This window comes from Rutilus rutilus (assembly GCF_951802725.1).
Source record: "Rutilus rutilus genome assembly, chromosome: 7".
NCBI lineage: Eukaryota > Metazoa > Chordata > Actinopteri > Cypriniformes > Leuciscidae > Rutilus > Rutilus rutilus.
The window spans coordinates 28722205-28748774 of NC_140221.1; the positions used below are offsets into that span (position 1 = coordinate 28722205).

At 36.2% G+C, this 26570-nt stretch overlaps 1 pseudogene across 1 annotated transcript; it reads left to right on the forward strand.

Moving 5' to 3' along the window:
• The first annotated feature begins 563 nt into the window (after positions 1-563).
• LOC311293755 lies at positions 564-23267 on the forward strand (annotated as a pseudogene). The gene is made up of 43 exons (XR_014630287.1): positions 564-649; positions 838-875; positions 1134-1352; positions 1436-1568; positions 1651-1807; positions 1912-1939; positions 2045-2159; positions 2314-2406; positions 2570-2716; positions 2821-3129; positions 3249-3452; positions 3538-3663; positions 3754-3924; positions 4053-4157; positions 4236-4331; positions 4409-4540; positions 4633-4649; positions 8071-8095; positions 8240-8303; positions 8397-8495; positions 8572-8685; positions 8769-8896; positions 8984-9154; positions 9246-9560; positions 9684-9737; positions 9892-9984; positions 10096-10199; positions 10286-10409; positions 10513-10572; positions 16684-16760; positions 19439-19685; positions 19775-20017; positions 20149-20325; positions 20411-20550; positions 20646-20736; positions 20817-21206; positions 21292-21418; positions 21792-21910; positions 21997-22193; positions 22277-22460; positions 22568-22685; positions 22774-22911; positions 23016-23267. The product of XR_014630287.1 is annotated as an uncharacterized misc_RNA (transcript).
• Positions 23268-26570: the final 3303 nt, after the last annotated feature.

Sequence of the window (26570 nt, forward strand, 5' to 3'; positions counted from 1 at the left end):
TCTCATTTAAAAAGATCACAACAGAATTCACATTGAGACTAGTCCTGAACATAAAATGCCCATACCTATTTCTATAATTTCTTAAGAGGTTTTCTAATTACAAATACTTCTCTTGAAGTCAGAAAAATCCATTATCCAGTAGGGATGCTGCTGCTGCATAGTGATGACAAAGCCAAGCAGCTCAACATAATTCTCCTTGACATTAACGGGTACATGTGTGACTAATCCAGTATTGGTTTCAGAGTCACTGATGTATCATAATACATCTGTTAAAATTACATGCATCTTCAATGTAGTGTTGAATGTCATCATAACTTATCAGTTATATCAATGCAATTGATGTATCAAACAAAAGTATCAGATGTATCAAATTTTTTCTCTAAGACAAAAAATAATAATGAGAAGAAAAAAAGAAATACAAACATATATTTACGTTCTGGAAAAAAATATTAACCAGTACAGTTATTTCCATCTTCAGAATCAGTGGCAAATGTTTCACCTGATTAACTCATTGACTCCCATTTGTGTCATGTTAGATATTAGTTATCCATATTTAACTTCTGCTTGGCTAGCAGAACAAATCCAATATAAGGCGGTACATGGACAAGCCCTGAGGACTGTTGAGGAGACAGCAGAGTTTGTGATTGTGGTGAGAACTCTACTTTCTTCAAGCATTACTGTTTGAAATTAGTTGTTACAAATACACTTACTATAGTTGATGATTAGAGAAAAGGGTGACTATTGAATATTCTGGATGTTTGCATTCAAGATGTTTGATACTTAAATTAGAGGAAAATGTAGAACAGAAAGGTCACGTGAATTTTAAATCTATTACAGGGCTGCTGGAAAAACTTCACCAGTGGGAAGAGAAAAAGGTAAAGTTCATCCATATTTATCTTGGTAATAATTCAACATTTCTCATTTGCAAGCCATGGATAGTTAATTTATTTAATTAATTAATTTTTGTCATGTAGTAGTGCAATTGAAATGTCATAAATATCTTTTTTAATATTATTACACTTGGTGTATGGATGATGACAATTGTGTAATTTAAACTTAAAGTGATATAAAGTGAATGATGTATAGTGATGATTTCATGTAAATTAAATAAAGTTACCTTCTGTTCACTGCAGTAAGCCGCCACCATGAGTACGGACGCAGAGATGGCCATTTATGGCAAGGCTGCCATTTACCTCCGTAAGCCTGAGAAAGAGACAATTGAGGCTCAGAACAAACCATTTGATGCCAAGACTGCCTGCTATGTGGCTGATGACAAAGAGTTGTACCTCAAGGGAACAATCAAGAGCAAAGACGGTGGCAAAGCCACAGTTATTTTGCTTGACACTAAGGAGGTACATTTTAAAAGATGCTCATATTGCACAATGTCCTACATATTTTTTTTGTCTATCTATTATCTGATTGATCAAATTTATAGGAGAGAACAGTAAAGGAGGGTGACGTCTACCCAATGAACCCTCCCAAGTATGACAAGATTGAGGACATGGCCATGATGACCCATCTCTGTGCTGTATAACCTCAAAGAGCGTTATGCTGCATGGATGATCTACGTAAATTCTGAAACAACATAAAAAAACATTTAAGTTAATTTGGTCTGTTGTTGCAATCTGACCACATCTCTGCTCATTTCAGACCTACTCTGGACTCTTCTGCGCAACTGTGAACCCCTACAAGTGGCTCCCAGTGTATGATGCAGAAGTGGTGTCTGCCTACAGAGGCAAAAAGCGTATGGAGGCCCCACCCCACATCTTCTCTGTCTCTGACAACGCATATCAGTTCATGCTGACTGGTAAGATCTGATTTAGGAGATCTGAATAAAATTTCAGTTGAAATTCACATTCATAGTTTTTTATAAAACAATTGCTAAAACATTATTACCCTTTGAATTAATAGACAGAGAGAACCAGTCTGTCCTGATTACGTATGTATCAAACCTTCAATTAAAGTTGTTGAGAACAGTTACATTTTCCTCTTGTGGAACTTCCACGTCTTATCATCTTCTGTCTTCTGATCTCTCATAAACCAGTGGAGAATCTGGTGCTGGAAAGACTGTGAACACCAAACGTGTCATCCAGTACTTTGCCACAGTTGCAGTGTCAGGTGGTGAAAAGAAGAAAGATCCCACTCCTGGCAAAATGCAGGTATGAGATATAAAACTACATACATATTATTTTGAATGATGGTGATTTACACTTATCTCACATGATATGTGAATTTGTGAAATGCCTATAAATAGTGTTTAGTCATTAAATAGAAAATAAATGAAAATAACTGAAAACCCTTCAAACATCACAGGGCTCTCTTGAGGACCAGATCATTGCTGCCAACCCTCTGCTTGAGGCTTATGGTAATGCCAAGACTGTGAGAAATGACAACTCCTCACGTTTTGTAAGTTCACTACTTCTTATTTACATGTAGTTCAATTAGTCAGTTGGTTTGGATTTTTTTATAAAGAGATTTTGTTTTATTGAAACCGTTAAATTAGAAAAGACTTCAATGTTCTAATTCTAAATGAGCTTTAAAAAGTAAACAAATGTGATTATGATTACAGATAATGTTTTATCTTTCTATAGAGGAGATTTCAGATCTGACAGAGCAGATAGGTGAGACTGGTAAGAGCATCCATGAGCTGGAAAAGGCCAAGAAGTCAGTGGAGACTGAGAAGGCAGAGATTCAGACCGCCCTGGAAGAGGCTGAAGTGAGTATCTGAAGATCAATATGGAAATCTTGCTAGAACCATCATACTGTTTTGTTACTGAATATTTTCATTCTGATATTTAAATGTTGCTTTATTTGTCATAGGGTACACTGGAGCATGAGGAGTCCAAGATTCTTCGAGTCCAGCTTGAGCTAAACCAGATCAAGGGAGAGATTGACAGGAAGCTTGCAGAGAAGGATGAGGAGATGGAGCAGATCAAGAGGAACAGCCAGAGAGTCATTGAATCCATGCAGGGCACTCTGGACTCTGAAGTCAGGAGCAGGAATGATGCCCTGAGAGTCAAGAAGAAGATGGAGGGAGACCTTAATGAGATGGAGATTCAGCTGAGTCACGCCAATCGCCAGGCTGCTGAGGCCCAGAAACAGCTCAGGAACGTTCAGGGACAACTCAAGGTATTGGACTTCTGTTCGACTTTGGAATGTATTAATATGTTTGTATAATCTAACTTTTGTTAGGTTCAGGTCACCAGAAAGCACATTGAAAGCACATTGAAAGCTATTGTTATGTTCAGGATGCCCAACTGCACCTTGATGATGCCCAGAGAGGACAGGAAGACATGAAGGAGCAGGTGGCCATGGTGGAGCGCAGAAACACTTTGATGCAGTCTGAGATTGAGGAGCTGAGAGCTGCTCTGGAGCAGACAGAGAGAGGCCGCAAAGTGGCTGAACAAGAGCTGGTGGACGCCAGTGAGCGTGTTGGGCTGCTGCACTCTCAGGTAATGGCATTTTGGTTTTACAATGAAATTAAGGAAATTGAGAGCATCATTTAAAATGTTCAAACTTTTGCTTTCCATTTTGTAGAACACAAGTCTTCTGAACACCAAGAAGAAGCTTGAGGCTGACCTTGTTCAGATCCAGAGTGAAGTTGATGACACTGTACAGGAAGCCAGAAATGCAGAGGATAAAGCCAAGAAGGCCATCACTGATGTGAGCAACAGTAGCTGCCAAATGTTTCAAAAGACACTTGTGTACTTGAAAAGAATGTGGATCTAATGACTTTCTGTATTAATGCAAAAGGCTGCAATGATGGCAGAAGAGCTGAAGAAGGAGCAGGACACCAGTTCACACCTTGAGAGGATGAAGAAGAATCTAGAGGTCACAGTGAAGGACCTGCAGCACCGTCTGGATGAGGCTGAGAATCTGGCCATGAAGGGAGGAAAGAAACAACTCCAGAAACTGGAGTCAAGAGTAAGATTGCCTTTATTCTGATGTTAATAGTTATGATCTGAAAGGTATAAATTGTGTAATGCTTTAATACTTACATACATGTTTTCATTGACTGAAATAATTTTCATTATGTCTCCCACTAACTATAGGTCCGTGAGCTTGAGGCTGAAGTTGAGGCAGAACAGAGACGTGGAGCTGATGCTGTTAAAGGTGTCCGCAAATATGAGAGGAGAGTCAAGGAGCTCACCTACCAGGTACAACAAATATGTAGTAAAATTCAGGTCACTATAATATGATTATGTTCTAGTCTGATCCATGTTCATTATCTGCAGACTGAGGAGGATAAGAAGAACCTCAACAGACTGCAGGATCTGGTTGACAAGCTACAGCTGAAGGTCAAGGCTTACAAGAGACAGGCTGAAGAAGCTGTGAGTATCTCATTTAAGAAATATAAACACCCTGTGAACATATTAAGTTACTGATATAATTGTATGTGACTTTGCAGGATGAACAAGCAAACACTCACCTGTCCAAGTTGAGGAAGGTGCAGCATGAGCTTGAGGAGGCTGAGGAGCGTGCTGACATTTCTGAGTCTCAGGTCAACAAGCTCAGAGCCAAGAGCCGTGATGCTGGAAAGGTAATTTATTTTTCTAATGCATGTATTTTCAAACTTAACATGTATTATCTTTTATTCTAATCATGTATTTGTTCACTCTCTGTTTTTTCAAGGGCAAAGAGGCAGCTGAGTGAAAAACCTAACATACCATGTACACATCTCTGAAACTGAAATCAATAAACTTTGCAATTCAGCAAATTTCTTTTGTTGTAATTTTTCTTGATTTATTTATTTACTCACTCACTCACTCACTATTGTTTATGTTGTGCTGTTTACTATAGTATGCTTCATGGTATTTATAACACTTGATAGATATGTATACAGCTTAACAAATAGTTTATGAACTTGATGTAATTGATTTTGAGCTGCATATTATTTTACTTTATAGCTACATTAGCATTAAAAAAGTGTCAAAGTCAAAAACAAAACTTAATCGTGTAGCTCAAATTTGGTATCTCTTTTGAACAGAATTCCCTTGAACTTATTGTTGAGAATTTCACCATGTCAGTCTGATACAGTTTCCAGAGGCACTGGATATGTTAACAGGAGACTACAGCGCAAACATAATTAAAACCTATATATTATATTATAAAAACAAAACAAATTTTAATGATGAAACCAAAGACATGGTCCAGACAGTCCACTTGGTCATGTTCTTTGTAAGGTGTTATTTTTGTTTTGTTTTGTTTTTAAACTCTGCAGAAGTATGTTAGTTTAAATTATTTTACACAACAATATAGATCAGCACACATGGCAGAATTGTGTTTGTATTGATGCAAACATCTCTGAGCAATTGTAATTGTGAAGCATTAAACAAATATCTGTCTAATACTTGATGTACTAACCACATCTTACCTAACCTGATGTTGTCCATATTTCCAAATACACATGTGTAATAAAACAAAATATCTCAAAGAGTAAGGATGGTAATGTCTTGACAGAAAGAATATGCAATAAAATAAGAATGTATGTGTATTAGCTGTGAGAATAAAATATGATCTTTGAAATCATGTATGGTCATGATTCATGAATAGTATGTGTGAGAGGGGTTCAAATCACTGCTTACTAGCAAAGATGATAATGATGATGATGATGAAGGTAATTATTATAATGATGACACAAACACCACATCCTCATGTGCTCTGTCAGTGATACATCTTATTATTTTGGTCTGAAAGAAATGAATTGCCTATGAATTGCCAATCTATGGCAAACTAGTCCAATGAAATATATAAGCTAACAGTATCAGGTACTCTTATTTGATGATGCAGCATAAGCATTTGGAATATGACATGGAGACTTTGCAAGCATTAAAGACATCTGTCACTGTTAGGACAAGAGCATATCATGTGTAATGTGGACTCATGCATTTTCTGTAAAGCTAATAGTTGTTATGCACTGCATGTATAGCTGTAAAGTTGAAACGATATGTAGGCCTATTGCGAAAAGCGCTATACAAATAAATAAATGTGAATATAAGACTTTATCAATCTTGTCCATTGTTTGACCTTTTTATCTGACGGTCTTAAAGGTTATGTGTATATAATTATTTTAAATTAAAACTAAAAACATCAAAAAAGACAGTCATGCAATTGTACTGGAGCCAAGAACAGTCATAGTTCTTCTAACATTGCAGTCCTACATACAGGTCTTTTTTTTTTTTTTTTACATATAAGGCACAGCAATAAATCTGATACTTGAGAGTGCCTGTCCATGGAATGCAAACTCATCAAGCAAAGCAATAAAATGTAAAATAAATATAAACATAGGTACAGTAAATGCTCAGTTATTCAGATTACAGCACTGACACTGAATAAGTCAATAGAAAACATAAAGGAGAAATATATAAATCCAGACACACTGATTTGTTAATTCCAATAACAGTTTAATAAAAAGACCAAATCATAGCAAATAACCTCATTCTAATAGTTACATTTATAGGAATTTAACTAACCAAAACTCTATTCACTTATCTGCTATAAACCATTAGCTGAAATCATTGAGGTTGGTTAGCAGTAATGGTCTTTATGACAAGCATTTTGCTTTTTTTTTTTACTAAAAGGAATATTATCTTATGTGGACAAGTCTTGCCAAACAATACACTGAGATACATGAAGAGGAATTACAAATTATTCCAAGTGTTGCCTCTGTTTCATGTCATGTTTAATGTAATAAAAAATCTGCTCACAACTTTAATTTCAAATGTGAATTTCATAAATTTTGTATCTTGTATATTTAAGCAAAGTACTGAGGTTAAACTCTTTTTAACAAGCTATCCTTAAGTGTTATTTCCAGTTATTTATTCTATTCCCAACTATGGATAGCGCCAAATGGTCCATCTGATCAATTTCCTGACTCAAATTTTAGCCATATTTGGTGTTAGCCATATTTAAATTCTGCATTGCTTGCAAAGCAAGGACAGTGTAAAGAGCATGGGTGGAACTGGAGACCTTTGCGTTCGGAAGACCAGTCAAGTTTGCTTGTGGTGAGACAAAACTTTAAATTATTTTTCAACTGTTTGTAAAGTAATTCATTTAAAAACATAAGTTGCTAATATTTTTATAATGTAGTTTTTAGAAATGAAAAAGCATGATTTAAATGTATAATATATTCCTGTGTGTATTACAGTTTCAGCCATTCATCAGAACTTGTAGTAGTGTGGTAAGTTAAACTAAAGATGCTAAATTAAACTGGACATTTAATGGGAAAAATGAGCAGACTGAAAAAAGCATTAGTGCTCTGGCCCTGTGTAGAAACACACACACGTTTTATATTATCAATATCCATGTTTTACTAAAGGGTTCCTCAAATCTGGACCTGGGGGGCCACTGCCCTGCTTAGTTCAAACCCTGATCAAAACTGCCTGTAATTTTCTAGTAATTCTGAAGACCTTGATTAGCTTGCTCATAAGTCTTTGATTAAGGTTGGAGCTAAACTGTACAGGGCAGTGGCCCTTCAGTACTGGATTTGAGGGACCCTGCTTTACAATGTCCTTGATTTTACTTACAGTAGAAAATTATTGATCAAATGCCTGTAAATTTACCCTGTTTACCTATGGTTGTGACAATCTTTAAATTTCAGAAGTAAACCGCCACCATGAGTACGGACGCGGAGATGGCCATTTATGGCAAGGCTGCCATTTACCTCCGTAAGCCTGAGAAAGAGAGAATTGAGGCTCAGAACAAACCATTTGATGCCAAGTCTGCCTGCTATGTGGCTGATGACAAAGAGTTGTACCTCAAGGAAACAATCAAGAGCAAAGACGGTGGCAAAGCCACTGTTATTTTGCTGCATGGATGATCTACGTAAGTTCTGAAACAACAAACAAAAGCATTTAAGTTATTTTTGTCTGTGCTGTTGCAATCTGACCATGTCTCTGCTCATTTCAGACCTACTCTGGACTCTTCTGCGCAACTGTGAACCCCTACAAGTGGCTCCCAGTGTATGATGCAGAAGTGGTGTCTGCCTACAGAGGCAAAAAGCGTATGGAGGCCCCACCCCACATCTTCTCTGTCTCTGACAACGCATATCAGTTCATGCTGACTGGTAAGATCTGATGACAACTCCTCTCGTTTTGTAAGTTCACTACTTCTTATTTACATGTAGTTCAATTAGTCAGTTGGTTTGGAATTTTATATAAAGAATTTTTGTTTTATTATTATCATCATTAATAATGATAATAATAATAATAATAATAATTTGTTATTTTGTTTTAAACAGGGTAAATTCATCAGAATTCATTTCGGTACATCTGGAAAAGTGGCTAGTGCTGACATTGAGACATGTATGTGGACACGATTTCATTGATCCATCCTGAACATTTGTCTTTATCTGTCACTCTTCAGATGAATGTGACTCAAGTACATTCTCTCAACAGATCTGCTGGAGAAGTCTAGAGTGTCATTCCAGCTTCCAGATGAGAGAGGCTACCACATCTTCTACCAGATGATGACCAACCATAAGCCTGAGCTGATTGGTAGGTGCACATATTTCATTAAATGTTTCAGATAATATTGTAAGATGCTTTTTCATAAATGCTGTGTATTTTACAGAAATGACGCTCATCACCACCAACCCCTATGACTTCCCCATGTGCAGTCAAGGTCAGATTACAGTGGCCAGCATTGATGAAGAGGAGCTGGATGCTATTGATGTGAGTCATTGCTGTTTGAATACTGACATATTCTGTATAAATGACTATTGACAGTGCTATTGACATTCTGGGCTTTAGTAATGAGGAAAAGATGAGCATCTACAAGCATCTACAAGAGGATGTTCTTGTGGATGGTCATTCGTATCAACCAGATGTTGGACACAAAACAACAAAGAAACTTCTTCATTGGTGTGCTGGATATTGCTGGCTTTGAGATCTTTGATGTAAGAATGATTCTTTGATCTCTTTTTATGGTAAATTGAATCATTTTCAGAAGTCAGTAAATGTTATTCTGTTATTTTTTCCTCCAGTTCAACAGCATGGAGCAGCTGTGTATCAACTTCACCAATGAGAAACTGCAACAGTTTTTCAACCACCACATGTTTGTGCTGGAGCAAGAGGAGTACAAGAAGGAGGGCATTATTTGGGAGTTCATTGACTTCGGCATGGACTTGGCTGCTTGCATTGAGCTCATTGAGAAGGTTTTTACCGTTTTTTGAATTTATTCATTTCCATGGTCCATTCTCAAAATCTTACATTTTTAGTAATGAAACAACATTCTTTTATAAACAGCCCATGGGTATCTTCTCCATACTTGAAGAGGAGTGCATGTTCCCCAAGGCTACAGACACTTCCTTCAAGAACAAGCTGTATGATCAGCATCTTGGCAAGAACCAAGCTTTCCAGAAACCAAAGCCTGCCAAAGGCAAGACTGAAGCCCACTTCTCCCTGGTTCACTACGCTGGAACTGTGGACTACAACATTTCTGGCTGGCTGGACAAGAACAAGGATCCACTAAATGAGTCTGTTGTTCAGCTGTACCAGAAGTCTTCTGTCAAACTGCTGGCTACTCTCTACCCACCTGTTGTTGAGGGTAAAAAAACTGAAGTGTTAACATGATTATGTACATCATTTTAACCAAACTTTGATTCAGATTTGCACCCTTTTCTTGTTATTACTTTATATGTGTTATTTTGTCTCTTTATCTGAATAGAGACTGGTGGCGGCAAGAAGGGAGGCAAGAAGAAGGGTGGCTCCATGCAGACCGTGTCTTCACAGTTCAGAGTATGTGTTTGTTAGAGAGCAAATGTGAATAATGATGCAATTGAAAGGACTTCAGAAGCAGTGACTGTACATCACCTTGCTTGAGTCTACATCAGATAAATCAACAACTGAGAGAATGTGAGTGAGAATGCTAAATCTTTTCATGATTAAACAGGAAAACTTTGGCAAGCTTATGACAAACTTGAGGAGCACCCACCCTCACTTTGTGCGTTGTCTGATTCCCAATGAGTCCAAGACTCCAGGTAAAGTAATAAAGGACTAACAGATATTCTCATATTAACACAATATTTAATGTTAATGTATTTAATAATGCTAATGTTAATTTACCAAGCTCATGATGTAAATGATATGTCTCAAGGAGAACTTCCTGGTTATCCACCAGCTGAGGTGTAACGGTGTATTAGAGGGTATCAGAATCTGCAGAAAGGGCTTCCCCAGCAGAATCCTCTACGGTGACTTCAGGTATAAATGACACATCATGAAAATACAATTTCCTGTTGCAGACTATTTATTAGAAGCATTTTGATAAATCTTCCCATCTTCCATAGATACAAGGTGCTGAATGCCAGTGTTATCCCAGAGGGACAGTTTATGGATAACAAGAAGGCCAGTGAGAAACTCCTGGGATCCATTGACGTTAATCATGACGAGTACAGATTTGGAACCATAAAGGTTAATATTCAGCTTTACAGCGTTCAAAGATTCAGTGATCATGGTCATTTAGCTTATTCAGATAAATCAATAAATTTTAATAAACTGTTTTACATTAATTCAGGTGTTCTTCAAAGCTGGTCTTCTGGGTACTCTTGAGGAGATGCGTGATGAGAAACTGGCGGTGCGGTAAAGTAGGTTTTATGTTGGACATTCGTTAGACATTCGATCTTTTCTGCAGCATTATTTGATATGTAATGGCTTAATAGTCGTGGATGATGCTATATCTCGTCTAGGTCACATTGTAAAGCATAATGTCAAAGGTGAATTTTAATATTATTTGATGATGTAATTGTTTTAAGAATTGGAAGTGAAAAAGTCCTCATAACAATCCCCACTTGGGCACTTCAAGTTAGGGAGTGTCTCAAAAGTGCCAAATCGACAACAAAGTTGGTTAAGTATGTGCATTATTCCACAAAAACACTAAAAACGTGATCCTTTTACATATGTAGTTGATGTTAGTAAATAGATTAAAAATAGATAAAGAAAATTTTAACTTGTATATGATTTATATATCTGTTATACTTATGGAATTAAACTGAATGTTTTAAATGAAATACATCTATTTAACTTTGTGGTTGTTTTATGTAAATACCTCAAATGACCTACAATGTATTTATACACACATGCAGCATATAATACACAACTTAGATTGGTGAAAAAATGTTTTATTACATTTCTTATGATTAAAAATAATAATAATAATCTATATAACTTCCTGGTCATGTGACCTGATGATGTCACACCACTTGGAATGTATTCACCAACCCTTAGAACACACCATACATGACTTTGATTTAGAAAATGTCATTTCGTCTATTTTTAATCAATTTTTTAAATACGCAAATCTATATAACTTCCTGGTCATGTGACCTGATGATGTCACACCACCTGGGATTTATTCACCAACCCTTGGAACACACCGTACACGTCTTGGATTTAGAAAATGTCATTTCGTCTATTTTTAATGAATTTTTGAAATATGCAAATCTATATAACTTCCTGGTCATGTGCCCTGATGATGTCACACCACCTGGGATTTATTCACCAACCCTTGGAACATTTTTACAGGTTTTCTAAAGTTTTCTATTTTTTTATTTTTCTAATTGATATTAAAAGAGGAATTTGACAAAGCTGTGAAATTAGTCCATTATTAATTTGGTTGATTTCACAAGTAATGACCATTCACATTAAGAAATACATGTTTTGTCATATTTTCATAGAGGAAAAGGAAATTAAGTGCACACAGTTAGCTCATGACATCCCTTTATTGAAGAAAACATACAGAAGTTAAACAATCAAGAGTTTTTTTATTTATTTTTTAATATTTTTATTTGGGATCATAGAGCATATTACATTCAAGTAGAATACGGTTTAACCCCCCCCCCCCCCTTTTTTTTTACATTAACAAAGAACAAATAAAATAAAATAATACAAGTAATCAACAGCGATGCAAAAGGTACAAAAAATAAAAATGTAAATAAATAAATAAATAAATAAATAAATAAATAAATAAATAAATAAATAAATAAATAAATCATGTCTCACATACAAGTGTCATCACCACTAGATCCATTGAAGTATTTAAGTTCCATTTCCAAAACGATCCACACAATCACAGGTACATTGTGAGCACAAGAGTTTTATTTAATTTTCGTCTGTTTCTTTAAATATTAAAGGGATTATGTGTAGCTTTTTAGGTATTTTATTATCTAAAAATCAATATTTGTATTAATAAATATGCCCTCAATGGTGTACAAATACCTATGCCAATGATCAGACTAATCCTCGTAAACGAAGAATTTATTATCTTTATATACATGGGACGGGTAGGTCCACGGAGGCTTCCATGCTACTGTCTATGCTTCCATGTAACTTAGTTCCGCCATCTTGAAAAACTATAATAGCAGAGAGGGACAAAAGGTACTAGGCCAACGCGTTTCCACAACGCGTTTTCGTTCAGAGCCAGCGTCACGTGACTGAAGCCAGCAGAAGCGGAGGAGCAGAGCAGTGAGAGACGCTTGTCACTGCCCCGGCAAGTTTAAAAGGATGCACTGCACGGTTATTTATACACCGTTCATTCATTCATCTGCTGAGTCACAGGAAAAAGTCCTCGTTGTCGAAAAAGTCCAAAATAGACCGTAAAAGGAAACGTGACCGGAGATTACAAAAACAAGGGTTAATGTCGGGATAGCTAATGCAGGAGAAAGCTTTCAAAAGAGACCCTGAAGTTGCCTGCTTTCTTCTCGACAGTTAAGTCAATGTTACAGTCTTAATTACAAGCTTTTTTTTCATTGCTTGGTTGTGTACTTTATTATATAGACAGTAGAACATTTATAGTTAAAAGTTAAACAGGCTCTTTGATGAATAGCAGAGCAAGTAACCTTAGAGAAGGCTCTGATGATGATGATATCTAACAATGCACGTACTTCAAAAAATATAACGAGTAAAGAAGGCATTACTACTAATTACCATAGTTAATGTTTTTCACAGTCAGTAATTCATACTGTAACATTCTTTTATTCGTTGTTTCAAGTTTCAGTTTGTTTTAAATAACAAACCTGTTCACTGGATGAAAAACTCGAAGTGCTATTATAAGACATCCTGTCAAAGCTTTTTAGTACATAACGGCTACCATAGATGCAACGCGCATTTGAAAAAGCAAGGCGCTGGAGAGCATTATTTGTTTGAATGCAAAATACAATTTCACCACTAGATGGGAGAAATTCCTACACACAGTCTCTTTAAGAAATGTGAACTTATGGTCTTGGGATTTTGTAATATCACCGTTATGTAGTACAACAGTGAAATAAGTAGTTACATGTCTTACATTTACATTTACATTTAGTCATTTAGCAGACGCTTTTATCCAAAGCGACTTACAAATCAGGACTAAATTAAGCGAGTCATCATGAAGAGGCAAAAGACAACAACAACGCAAGAAGTGTTCAGAATACGAAGTTCAGGCATTATTCAGAGTAGCATAAGCATGATAAGTGGGATTTTAAGGGAAAGGTTTTTTTTTATTTTTTTTTTATGAGTTTAGGTGCTCATGGAAGAGATGGGTTTTCAGCTGTTTTTTGAATGTTGTCAAGGATTCAGCATTCCGGATGAGGGTGGGGAGAGTGTTCCACCAGCATGGAACTGTGAATGAGACTTATAACTGTAAAACCAAATGCTATATTTCAAAAGGCACCAGAGTTTTTACTAAAATGCAATTTTGATGTTAATAACATACCAATTACACTTGTACACTCATAAATAGGTTTTACTTTGTACAATAATAATTTCTTCCTCCACAAGGATTAATGCACAATTTGGAATAGTAAATAAATCAAGGTTAGAAACAAAAACTTTTGTATTTGTCTCACATACAAGTGTATTTGGGAAAACAGTGAAGTTTAAGATCATGACTTTGCTCTCTTGCAGATTCAATGTGACAGGTGTTGTAGGTGGTTTCACATTTTATGTGTAGGCCTACAGCTACCGTGCAATAGTTCTGAAACGGAATGGTTCTGTGTGTTGTGCAGGACTCACTAAAAAGGGACGAACAACAGGTAAACAGTTAGCTTGTATGGTAAATATGACATGGCCCATCATTTTGAGTTGCTCCTTTGACCAAGACAAAATTTTTCCATTAAATCTCAGTTTTTTTTGTGAAATTTAATTTTAGGCTTATTAGATTGTTTTTTGTTGTTGTTTTTCCTGACACAATTTTTAAATTGCTTGCTGTCATTAACACTTTTTGTTGTTATATATATATATATATTTTTTTTTAATCAAAATAAATAAAATAAAAATTAGTCATTACTTTAGAGAAAGAGAATGAAGCATTATAAATAAACATTGTGATATCAAAATGATAGATCACATCACATCTAATATGAATAGAGATGTCCTTCTATTTATATATTCATTTATTTTATTTGTTTGTTTGATGTATCAAATACCTTTTTTTCTCTTTTTTAGAAAACATCAAAACAATGTATAGTGGCAATGGATTTTTTTTTCAATACATTAAATACATAATTATCCTAAACAGTTGCATGGTTTGTATTGATTTTAAAGTTTTACTTTTATAAATAGTTTCCAAATATATGTTAATGTCAATTTTAAATTGTTTAAAAATATTTATTTTTCAATCCACTTTGGTTATAGGCCTAGTAATAAGCCATAATAGTTATGAAATCACATATAAATATTTATCTATATCAATTGTAAAACATTTTAATATCACTTTCTTCAAAACAATATCAGCTTCAATATGAGTGTCTCATGGGCATAAAATACTTTAAAGCACAAGTGTCTAATGAGTGTAGGCCTACTCAGTGTTATTTATCTTATATGAAAACTCATTAACTTTGTTCGTTATAGAATATCTATGAGGTGTCATCTATAATTTACTCCAATCTAAAACATGTTTCTTGAACAGAAAGTTCAATGTATTTGTAACATCAAGAATATATTTTGTTTAGACAATGGAGCATAAGCAATTATTACATCCATAACTTAAATTTCTTTTATTATTCAGCCTAAATTGGGAAGTAGCACTTCAAGTGTCTCTAATCCAATAAGCCTCAAAAGTTCTCTGGGAATTGCCTACAATTAAATATTGGCTAAATATTTGTAAGTTCTATAAAACTAAAGATACCATCATCTTTAATCAATTTCCACAACCAAAATTCTCAAACCAATTGTCATTAAAAAAAGTTTTTGTTTCTAACCTTGATTTATTTACTATTCCAAATTGTGCATTAATCCTTGTGGAGGAAGAAATTATTATTGTACAAAGTAAAACCTATTTATGAGTGTACAAGTGTAATTGGTATGTTATTAACATCAAAATTGCATTTTAGTAAAAACTCTGGTGGCCTTTTGAAATATAGCATTTGGTTTTACAGTTATAAGACATGTAACTACTTATTTCACTGTTATACTACATAACGGTGATATTACAAAATCCCAAGACCATAAGTTAGACCATAAACAGACGAAAATTAAATAAAACTCTTGATTGTTTAACTTCTGTATGTTGTCTTCAATAAAGGGATGTCATGAGCTAACTGTGTGCACTTAATTTCCTTTTCCTCTATGAAAATATGACAAAACATGTATTTCTTAATGTGAATGGTCATTACTTGTGAAATCAACCAAATTAATAATGGACTAATTTCACAGCTTTGTCAAATTCCTCTTTTAATATCAATTAGAAAAATAAAAAATATAAATCTTTAGAAAACCTGTAAAAATGTTCCAAGGGTTGGTGAATAAATCCCAGGTGGTGTGACATCATCAGGGCGCATGACCAGGAAGTTATCTAGATTTGCGTATTTCAAAAATTCATTAAAAATAGACAAAATGACATTTTCCAAATCCAAGTCGTGTATGGTGTGTTCCAAGGGTTGGTGAATAAATCCCAGGTGGTGTGACATCATCAGGTCACATGACCAGGAAGTTATATAGATTTGCATATTTCAAAAATCCATTAAAAATAGACAGTTTGTGTATTTCAAAAATTCATTAAAAATAGACAAAATGACATTTTCCAAATCCAAGTCGTGTATGGTGTGTTCCAAGGGTTGGTGAATAAATCCCAGGTGGTGTGACATCATCAGGTCACATGACCAGGAAGTTATATAGATTTGCATATTTCAAAAATCCATTAAAAATAGACAGTTTGTGTATTTCAAAAATTCATTAAAAATAGACGAAATTACATTCTCTAAATCCAAGTCATGTATGGTGTGTTCCAAGGGTTGGTGAATAAATCCCAGGTGGTGTGACATCATCAGGTCACATGAACAGGAAGTTAAATAGATTTGTGTATTTCAAAAAATCATTAAAAATAGACAAAATGACATTTTCCAAATTCAAGTCGTGTATGGTGTGTTCCAAGGGTTAGTGAATACATTCCATGTGGTGTGACATCACCTGTTTCTATCAGGTCAAATTAAATTTTGGAGTACAATGTAATAACCATGTAGGCTACCCATAGTGATATCCCATTCACAGCTTAAAACTATCTAGGCCTATTTGACAAAAATGAGGTTTTCCACTTAATTCACATCTTTACATTTTATTAGTATGCTTTGCATGGTTTCACACCTTGGAATGCTTATTTGTGTGTGTGTGTGTGTGTGTGTGTGTGTGTGTGTGTAGTTTTGAGACAGTCCCTTAATTTGCTTGGCTAAGGAATGTCCAACATAAAACCTACTTTACCGCACCGAAACTGGCTGCTTTGGTCACATTGACTCAGGCTCTCTGCCGTGGTTACCTGGTGAGGAGGGAGTTTGTGAACATGATGGCGAGGAGGTGAGGAATGTTCTCAAACTCTGTGATTTAAAAAATGAAAATTCCGCACACAGGCAGGCACAGAACTAGCTAGCGTTTTGATGGAAAAGTGATGTTTAATTTCCATAGTCTTTGTTTAGTGAACGAAAGCGAAATCAGGAATTGCGGTCTTTCAGTTTGTTTATCGTTACCTAGCTACCAAGGGTTTAACCCTCGTGTTATGTTGGAATTCTGTGCACTCCCCTTATGGTCCGGGTCAAATTGACCCGCATTGGATTCAATACAATTCCTCAAAAATCACACTATGAAAAACAACAAAGATTCAGGTTCAAACTGTAAACTTTTAATATCAGCATTTGTCAAATATTCCCAAAAATATATATCTGAAGATATGATTTAATGAAAATGTTTTTTAACCATTTTTTAAAACTATTTAAAATTTGAATATACGTTATATTTATATATATTTGCATATACATTTTTTTTACTTTTTTTATTTTATTTTTTTTGCTTAGAACATCATAACTGAACAATTAATCAATTAATCTGAGCTCATTTTTCCTGCTGTCTATGTCGAAGTCTCAAGATATTTCAGATATCTTGAATATATAAATGAGAGCTTATTTTACTATCTGTGTCTTCTATCAAAAATTTTCATTTGTAATTTGCAATTAATTCTGAACACCATGATTTAGCTTTTTCAAATGTGTTTGGTTTGGGTTAGAGCACTTTTAGATACACTTACACTTTAGAACTGGAGTTGATGCCCTGACATAGGCTACATAAAATAAATGTTTTTATTTTGTGTCTGTACAGTTGCTTTTGAAGGCCTATGATGGACATCACAAACGTAATAGTAATTTTGTTTGTATTTGTCAAAAAAACCCCACCAGTATGTTGAAACTTTGCATGCGTTCATGATGATAAATGAGAAAAAGTCACAAAATATCAAGAAAAAAAAAAGTTTAATATTATTTCAGGTAGCTTGAAAAAATAAATGATAGGTAATTTTTACCATCTGTGGCTGACAACATATTTTTCTGTATTGAAATAAGTGTGGAAAACCTATTTTTTTAGCTTCATAATGTAGTAAAAAAATAAAATAACAAAATATAACCAATAAATGTTATTATTTTGGGTTCGTACAGTTGCCTTAGAGCGTTAAAATATGCGGGTCAAATTGACCCGCGAACATCACGAAAGGAACATTTATTTTGTTTGTATATGTCAAAAAACACCAGCATGTTGAAACTTTGCATGCATGTTCATGATGATAAATGAGAAAAAGTCACAAAATATAAAAAAAAAAAAAAAAGTTTAATGTTATTTCAGGTAGCTTGAAAAAATAAATGATAGGTAATTTTTACCATCTGTGGCTGACAAAATATTTTTCTGCATTGAAATAAGTGTGGAAAACTAAAATTTTTAGCTTCATAAGGTAGTAAAAAAATAAAATAACAAAATATAACCAAGAAATGTTATTATTTTGGGTCCGTACAGTTGCCTTAGAGCGTTAAAATATGCGGGTCAAATTGACCCGCGAACATCACGAAAGGAACAGTAATTTTGTTTGTATATGTCAAAAAACACCAGCATGTTGAAACTTTGCATGCATGTTCATGATGATAAATGAGAAAAAGTCACAAAATATCAAGAAAAAAAAACATAGGTTAACCAGTATTTCCAACAACTAGAAAATCTAAACGGGTCAAATTGACCCGCAACATAACACAAGGGTTAAGTTGTACAAGATGTGCTGTAGCCTTAATTACAATGGCCAAGTCGCGTTTCATAATTAACAGATGAATAGGCTTCGCTCAGTTTATTAAATACATCCAACCTGAAATGTCTCTTACAAACTATGAAGGGACAATGAATCAATACACTGACATCATGGCAATGCTAGACAGATAGCCTACTTTGTTTGCACAGTCCTACCGTGATTTTGTCACTCTTCTCTCCACTCCTAGACCTACGTCTGGTGACAGCGGGGAAACTTTTACCTCGATAAAGTTAGGCCTACTTATTGTATTGCAGAAAAGAAAAGTAAACTTCCAGTAAACTCCAGTTAACCAGTTCATGTTTCTTCTTTAGGTGATTCAAGCAGTAACGACTAATTAGACTCAATACTGCTATTACAGGTGGAATTATGAAATAGAAACAGGCCTTAATGCAAGATTTTAATCATGTCAATACACAATAAATAGAACATTTAATTAATAAATTAATCAATAAGTCAGGACAGCCCATTCATGCAGGTAGTGAAATAGTTAAATCAAATACAAATACACAGTAAAAAAAAAAAGGTTGTTTACCTTAACCCGTTATCAAGTCAATTAAAAAATATATTTCATGGTGTGCATGGTGTGTTAATTGTTTGTGTATGGTGTGTATAATTTTCATTTTTGGGTGAACTAACCCTTTAACTATTTCAGTTAATATAAAGCTTTTTCAGTTGGAAATTGCACAACAATGATTCATAAAACACATTAATTTACAGTGTTAATGGGTTATCAATAAAAACATTTTTCTGTCTATGCAAGCCCATCTTCTCAAATAGGCTTTTACATGTATTTAAAAAATACTCTATACAAATATTTTTGACCCATAAATTGAAGGAAATATTTTTATTGACTGGTTTAAAAACAAGTCCATTTACCAATAATTCTGCATTTTGAATATCCAAAATGTTTCATAAGGGATGCCATTTACACCCTCCAATACAACATCCGCTCATTCATGAATGTCAAACACTGGCCATGGATGAAGCTTTATAAGCCTCTGCTGAAGAGTGCCGAGACTGAGAAGGAGCTGGCAACCATGAAAGAGGACTTTATAAAATGCAAAGAAGATCTTGCCAAGGCTGAAGCCAAAAAGAAGGAGCTTGAAGAGAAGATGGTAGCACTGCTGCAAGAGAAAAATGATCTGCAGCTGCAAGTAGCATCTGTGAGTATTTTTTAATTGATTTAATTTAATGGAGCCAAATTCAATTGAGCAATGTTGTTTCCAATGATATAGCAACCTGTTATTAACAGGAATCTGAGAATCTCTCAGATGCTGAGGAGAGGTGTGAGGGTCTGATCAAAAGCTAAATCCAGCTTGAAGCTAAACTCAAAGAGACAACTGAGAGACTGGAGGATGAGGAAGAAATCAATGCTGAACTGACAGCCAAGAAGAGGAAACTGGAGGATGAGTGCTCTGAGCTAAAGAAAGACATTGATGACCTGGAGCTCACCTTGGCTAAAGTGGAGAAGGAGAAACATGCCACTGAGAATAAGGTTAGAGATTGAGTTGGTTTAAGATTAGACTTAATCTCTGTCTTATATATGTTGATATAGAATATAAATTGTAAAATATAAGTTTATCTGAAAAAAAATATATAAAAAAAATAAATAAAAAAATCACACAGGTCAAGGACTTGACTGAGGAAATGGCAGCTCAGGATGAGAGCATTGCCAAGCTTACGAAGGAGAAGAAAGCCCTCCAAGAGTCACATCAGCAGACACTGGATGATCTTCAGGCCGAGGAGGACAAAGTCAACACCCTGACCAAATCCAAGACAAAGCTTGAGCTGCAAGTTGATGATGTGAGTTGATTATGCAAACATGTTATTAATTAACTGTGTTTTCTGCTGTCAACATATTTGATATATCATTGTCCTGTAATTTGAGGGTTCCCTTGAACAAGAGAAGAAGCTCTGCATGGACTCGGAAAGAGCCAAGAGAAAGCTTGAAGGAGACCTGAAATTAGCTCAAGAGTCCATCATGGACCTAGAGAATGACAAGCAGCAATCTGAGGAGAAGCTGAAGAAGTAGGAATTCTTTGCAAATTCTTATAAAAAAATTATGGTTTTCATGTATTTCGTTGTATTTTCGATCATTCATTGTTTTCTCATTTTACACACAGAAAAGACTTTGAAACAAGTCAGCTGTTCAGCAAGATAGAAGATGAACAATCTCTGGGTGCTCAACTCCGGAAGAAGATCAAGGAGCTTCAGGTATTTTGAGATTTTTTTCAAACATTACGATCATTATGATCAGATCACTAAGAATCGAATTAACGATTTTTCCACAATAGGCTCGCATTGAGTAACTGGAGGAAGAGATCGAGGCTGAGCGCGCTGCTCGTGCCAAGGTTGAGAAGCAGAGAGCTGATCTCTCCAGGGAACTTGAGGAGATCAGTGAGAGGCTTGAAGAGGCTGGAGGAGCCACTGCTGCTCAGATCGAGATAAATAAGAAGCGTGAAGCTGAATTCCAGAAGCTGCGTCGTGATCTTGAAGAGTCCACCCTCCAGCATGAAGCTACTGCCGCTGCCCTCCGCAAGAAGCAGGCAGACAGTGTGTCCGAGCTGGGAGAGCAAATCGACAACCTGCAGCGTGTCAAGCAGAAGCTTGAGAAAGAGAAGAGTGAATACAAAATGGAGATTGATGATCTTTCCAGCAACATGGAGGCTGTTGCCAAAGCAAAGGTTTAAGAACTGTTTCTAAAATATTTTTAAGGAAATATATCACATGTGGTTAAGATTCTTCGAGACGAGTCAAATGTGTTTACAGGCTAATCTTGAGAAGATGTGCCGCACACTTGAGGACCAACTTAGTGAAATTAAGTCCAAGAATGACGAGAACCTTCGCCAGATAAATGACCTCAGTGCTCAAAGAGCAAGACTTCAAACTGAGAATGGTAACAAGTGGCACAATATCTCTAAAATATAAATATGTATATAATTTCCTCCACTAACAAATAACTTATATAAACACAAACCTATAGTGGCAAAATTGTTTACACACTGGCATTGGCACACATTAAAGAGATAATGTTGGATATGCAACTTTTCTGAGAAGATTTTAAGCATGTTGTGGTTTAGTGTGATACAGTCAAACATAAACTAGAATGATAGTGCACTAAAACCCTCTCCAATTAGTTTATCAACTGTAAAGAATTAGCACTACTGTCATAAAAACAGTTCTTCTTCCCTCCATTAATATCAATATAAACCATTTTCCTCACCATTATTACATCTTACAAATGTTTTTGTAAATGTAAATCTCAATAGGTGAGTTTGGCCGTCAGTTGGAGGAAAAGGAGGCTCTGGTTTCTCAGCTCACCAGAGGCAAACAAGCTTTCACTCAGCAAATTGAGGAGCTAAAGAGGCAGATTGAAGAGGAGGTTAAGGTAATACAGCTTAATTAATACATGCACATACTTGTCAATTACTTTACTGCAGAGACAATCTAATATTATGTGACTTTGTCTCCTAGGCTAAGAACGCACTGGCCCAAGCTGTGCAATCAGCCCGTCATGACTGCGACCTGCTCCGTGAGCAGTTTGAGGAAGAGCAGGAGGCAAAGGCTGAGCTGCAGCGGGGAATGTCAAAGGCCAACAGTGAGGTTGCTCAGTGGAGAACCAAATATGAAACTGATGCCATCCAGCGCACTGAGGAGCTTGAAGAGTCCAAGTATGTATATTATTGTATAATATTTCCAATTTTCACAGCTATTTTATAGATTGGAATTCAAAATAATGTGTATTACTTAACAGGAAGAAGCTGGCTCAGCGTCTGCAAGAGGCAGAGGAACAAATTGAGGCGGTGAACTCCAAATGTGCATCTCTGGAAAAGACCAGACAGAGACTCCAGGGTGAGGTGGAGGACCTCATGATTGATGTGGAGAGAGCCAATGGTCTGGCTGCTAACCTTGACAAGAAACAGAGGAACTTTGACAAGGTAAACTATCTGAGTCATTATATGATATTCTCTTAGTAAAATATTGCTGGAATGGGCTTTGTTAAACATGTTATAAACAAACCGATCCTAAAATATCTCCACCAAAGGTCCTGGCAGAATGGAAGCAGAAATATGAGGAAGGTCAGGCAGAGCTGGAAGGTGCCCAGAAAGAGGCTCGTTCACTCAGTACAGAACTGTTCAAGATGAAGAACTAGAATCTGCAGCGTAAGAATTAAACCGTTAAATTAGAAAATACTTCAATGTTCTAATTCTAAATTAGCTTTAAAAAGTAAACATGTGATTATGATTACAGATATTATTTTTTCTAATAATATCTGTAATCATAGGTGAGATAGGTGAGACTGGTAAGAGTATCCATGAGCTGGAAAAGGCCAAGAAGACAGTGGAGACTGAGAAGGCAGAGATTCAGACCGCCCTGGAAGAGGCTGAAGTGAGTATCTGAAGATCAATATGGAATTCTTGCAAGAACCATCATACTGTGTTGTTAATGAATAATTTTATTTTGATATTTAAATGTTGCTTTATTTGTCATAGGGTACACTGGAGCATGAGGAGTCCAAGATTCTTCGTGTCCAGCTTGAGCTAAACCAGATCAAGGGAGAGATTGACAGGAAGCTTGCAGAGAAGGATGAGGAGATGGAGCAGATCAAGAGGAACAGCCAGAGAGTCATTGAATTCATGCAGGGCACTCTGGACTCCGAAGTCAGGAGCAGGAATGATGCCCTGAGAATCAAGAAGAAGATGGAGGGAGACCTTAATGAGATGGAGATTCAGCTGAGCCACGCCAATTGCCAGGCTGCTGAGGCCCAGAAACAGCTCAGGAACGTTCAGGGACAACTCAAGGTATTTGACTTCTGTTCGACTTTGGGATGTATTAATATGTTTGTATAATCTAACTTTTGTTAGGTTAAGGTCACCAGAAAGCACATTGAAAGGTATTCTAAAGCTATTGTTATGTTCAGGATGCCCAACTGCACCTTGATGATGCCCAGAGAGGACAGGAAGACATGAAGGATCAGGTGGCCATGGTGGAGCGCAGAAACACTCTGATGCAGTCTGAGATTGAGGAGCTGAGAGCTGCTCTGGAGCAGTCAGAGAGAGGCCGCAAAGTGGCTGAACAAGAGCTGGTGGACACCAGTGAGCGTGTTGGGCTGCTGCACTCTCAGGTAAGGGCATTTAGGTTTTACAATGAAATGAAAGGGGTCAAATGATGCTAATTTCAAAGATGATTATTTTGTGTATTGGGTGTATATATGCTAACATGCTTTAATGTTAAAAAGATATATTATTTTTCACATACTGTACATTATTGTAGCTCCTCTATGCCCCTTCTTTCTAAAACGTGTCGATTTCTACAAAGCCCCTCCTTCTGAAAAGCGTAGTTAGCTCTGATTGACCAGCTGACCCAGTGCTTAGTGATTGGCTGAAGACCTCAAGTGTGTGTCGGAAATGTTTACGTCCCTTACCATAATTGCAAGCTTTAGCTTCCAAAGCAATTATAAAGACAGTTAATAATGTCATCAGTTTTACCATATCAGTTCGAGCCAGAGTCGGGTTCTGAAAATGCAGATGACCAAGCTAATTTATCGGAACCTGATACTCAAATGTACTCAAGCAGCGGTTCACCTGCACATGACAAATGCTACCAGTTTGAAAGCACAATGGGCTCGTGCTGCTTAAGCTCTGCTTGAGCGGCCAGTATGAAACAGAATACATCTGTTTGTTATCTTTTCACCACAAGCGGAGATGTTTGCAAACAGAAATCCATCTCTGCACTTTTGATCGTAAAAAACACAAACGATATACGTTACTCTACACTTCACAAAACTCTGCATTCAAACATTCAGTAGCAAATAATATTTTAAAGGGGTCATATGACGGTTGTAAAAAGAACATTATTATGTGTATTTGGTTTAATGCAATGTGTTAACGGTTGTGGGTTAAAAAAAGTCATTATTTTACACATACTGTACATTATTGTTACACTTTTATGCCCCGCCTTTCTGAAATGCGTTGATTTTTACAAAGCTCATCGTTATGAAAAGTGCAGTGTGCTCTGATTGGCCGGCGATCGAGTGCATTTTGATTGGCCTGAATACCTTAAGCGTGTGACGGAAATGTCACGCTCCTTACCATATTTGGAACATCAGCTTTCAAAGCAATAATGACAGATGATAATGTTGGTTCTAAAGTTATCAATTCGAGCCAGAATCTGATCCGGAAAAAGCAGATGACCAAGCTGATTGATCAACTTTGCCAGCGTGACTGGATGAGAACATATCATACTGCTAAAGTTTTATATCATTGTGGACATAATTGCTGATTTTTGTTGTATTGTTCTGGAACAGTGTTGTAAATAAAGCTTAACCACTGTCTTCTAATTGTGTCCTCTTTTGGAAGGCCAAACTTTCGCAACAAAAAACACAGCGTCTCCACGACATGACTCCACAACTTTTACAAAGAATATCTCTTTGGGTTTGAGACTTTTGTAAATCTGCAGATCTTATACATGCACAAACAGCTACATAACACACTAAAGAAAAAGGAAAACAAGAAATCGCATCATATGACCCCTTTAACAAATAATAAAACATACTTGCAGGCTCTAATTTAGAAGCACCAGATGGCCCAAGCAAAGTTTGAAATTCCCCATTTGTTTTTAGAAATAGTCTTTGTGCACAGCCGGTCTTGAATTTTCCCAGGTTCAGGAAACTGTCCTCTGTAAAATACGCTGCAAAAACACAAACATTTGGGTTGTACTGTTCTGGAACAGTGTTGTAAATAAATCTTAACCACTGATTCCTAATTGCGTCCACTTTCGGAAGGCCAAATAAAGTGCTGCTTTTGCTTTCGCATAAAAACACACCGTCTCACAACATGGCGATGACAACACTACTAGGACAACCGCCATGCTTTCTTTCTTTGCGTATGCATTTGGGCGGTATTATGCAAATATTTCCACAGAGTGACGTAGGTCGGTGAGGGAGAATTCGATCGAGGTGTTTTAGCTAGGTCTGGATCGGCCTTCTCTTTTATATAGAATAAATCTTTTTGTAGGAGACTTTGAGCTTTGTAACTTTGCAGATCTTATACATGCACAAACAGCTAAAAAACACACATAAAGAAAAAGGAAAACATGAAAACGCATCATATGACCGCTTTAAGGAAATTGAGAGGATCATTCAAAATGTTCAAACTGTTGCTTTCCATTTTGTAGAACACAAGTCTCCTGAACACCAAGAAGAAGCTTGAGGCTGACCTTGTTCAGATCCAGAGTGAAGTTGATGACACTGTACAGGAAGCCAGAAATGCAGAGGATAAAGCCAAGAAGACCATCACTGATGTGAGCAACAGTAGCTGCACAATGTTTCAAAAGACACTTGTGTACTTGGAAAAAAAATGTGGATCTAATGACTTTCTGTATTAATGCAAAAGGCAGCAATGATGGCAGAAGAGTTGAAGAAGGAGCAGGACACCAGTTCTCACCTTCAGAGGATGAAGAAGAATCTGGAGGTCACAGTGAAGGACCTGCAGCACCGTCTGGGTGAGGCTGAGAATCTGGCCATGAAAGGAGGAAAGAAACAACTCCAGAAACTGGAGTCAAGAGTAAGTTTGCCTTTATTCAGATGTCCGCCTGTATTCTGATGTTCACAGTCTTGATGAGGACAGTGTGAAGTCTCTAAACATCTTTAAAAAAAATTTGGAGTGAAATGAGTTTAATAATATCTCCCACTAACTATAGGTCCGTGAGCTTGAGGCTGAAGTTGAGGCAGAACAGAGACGTGGAGCTGATGCTGTTAAAGGTGTCCGCAAATATGAGAGGAGAGTCAAGGAGCTCACTTACCAGGTACAAAAAGAATGTAGTAAAATTCAGGTCACATAAATCTGATTATGTTCTAGTCTGATCCTTGTTCATTATCTGCACACTGAGGAGGATAAGAAGAACCTCAACAGACTGCAGGATCTGGTTGACAAGCTTCAGCTGAAGGTCAAGGCTTACAAGAGACAGGCTGAAGAAGCTGTGAGTATCTCATTTGAGAACATAATATGAACCCTGTGAACATAATAAGTTACTGATATAATTGTATT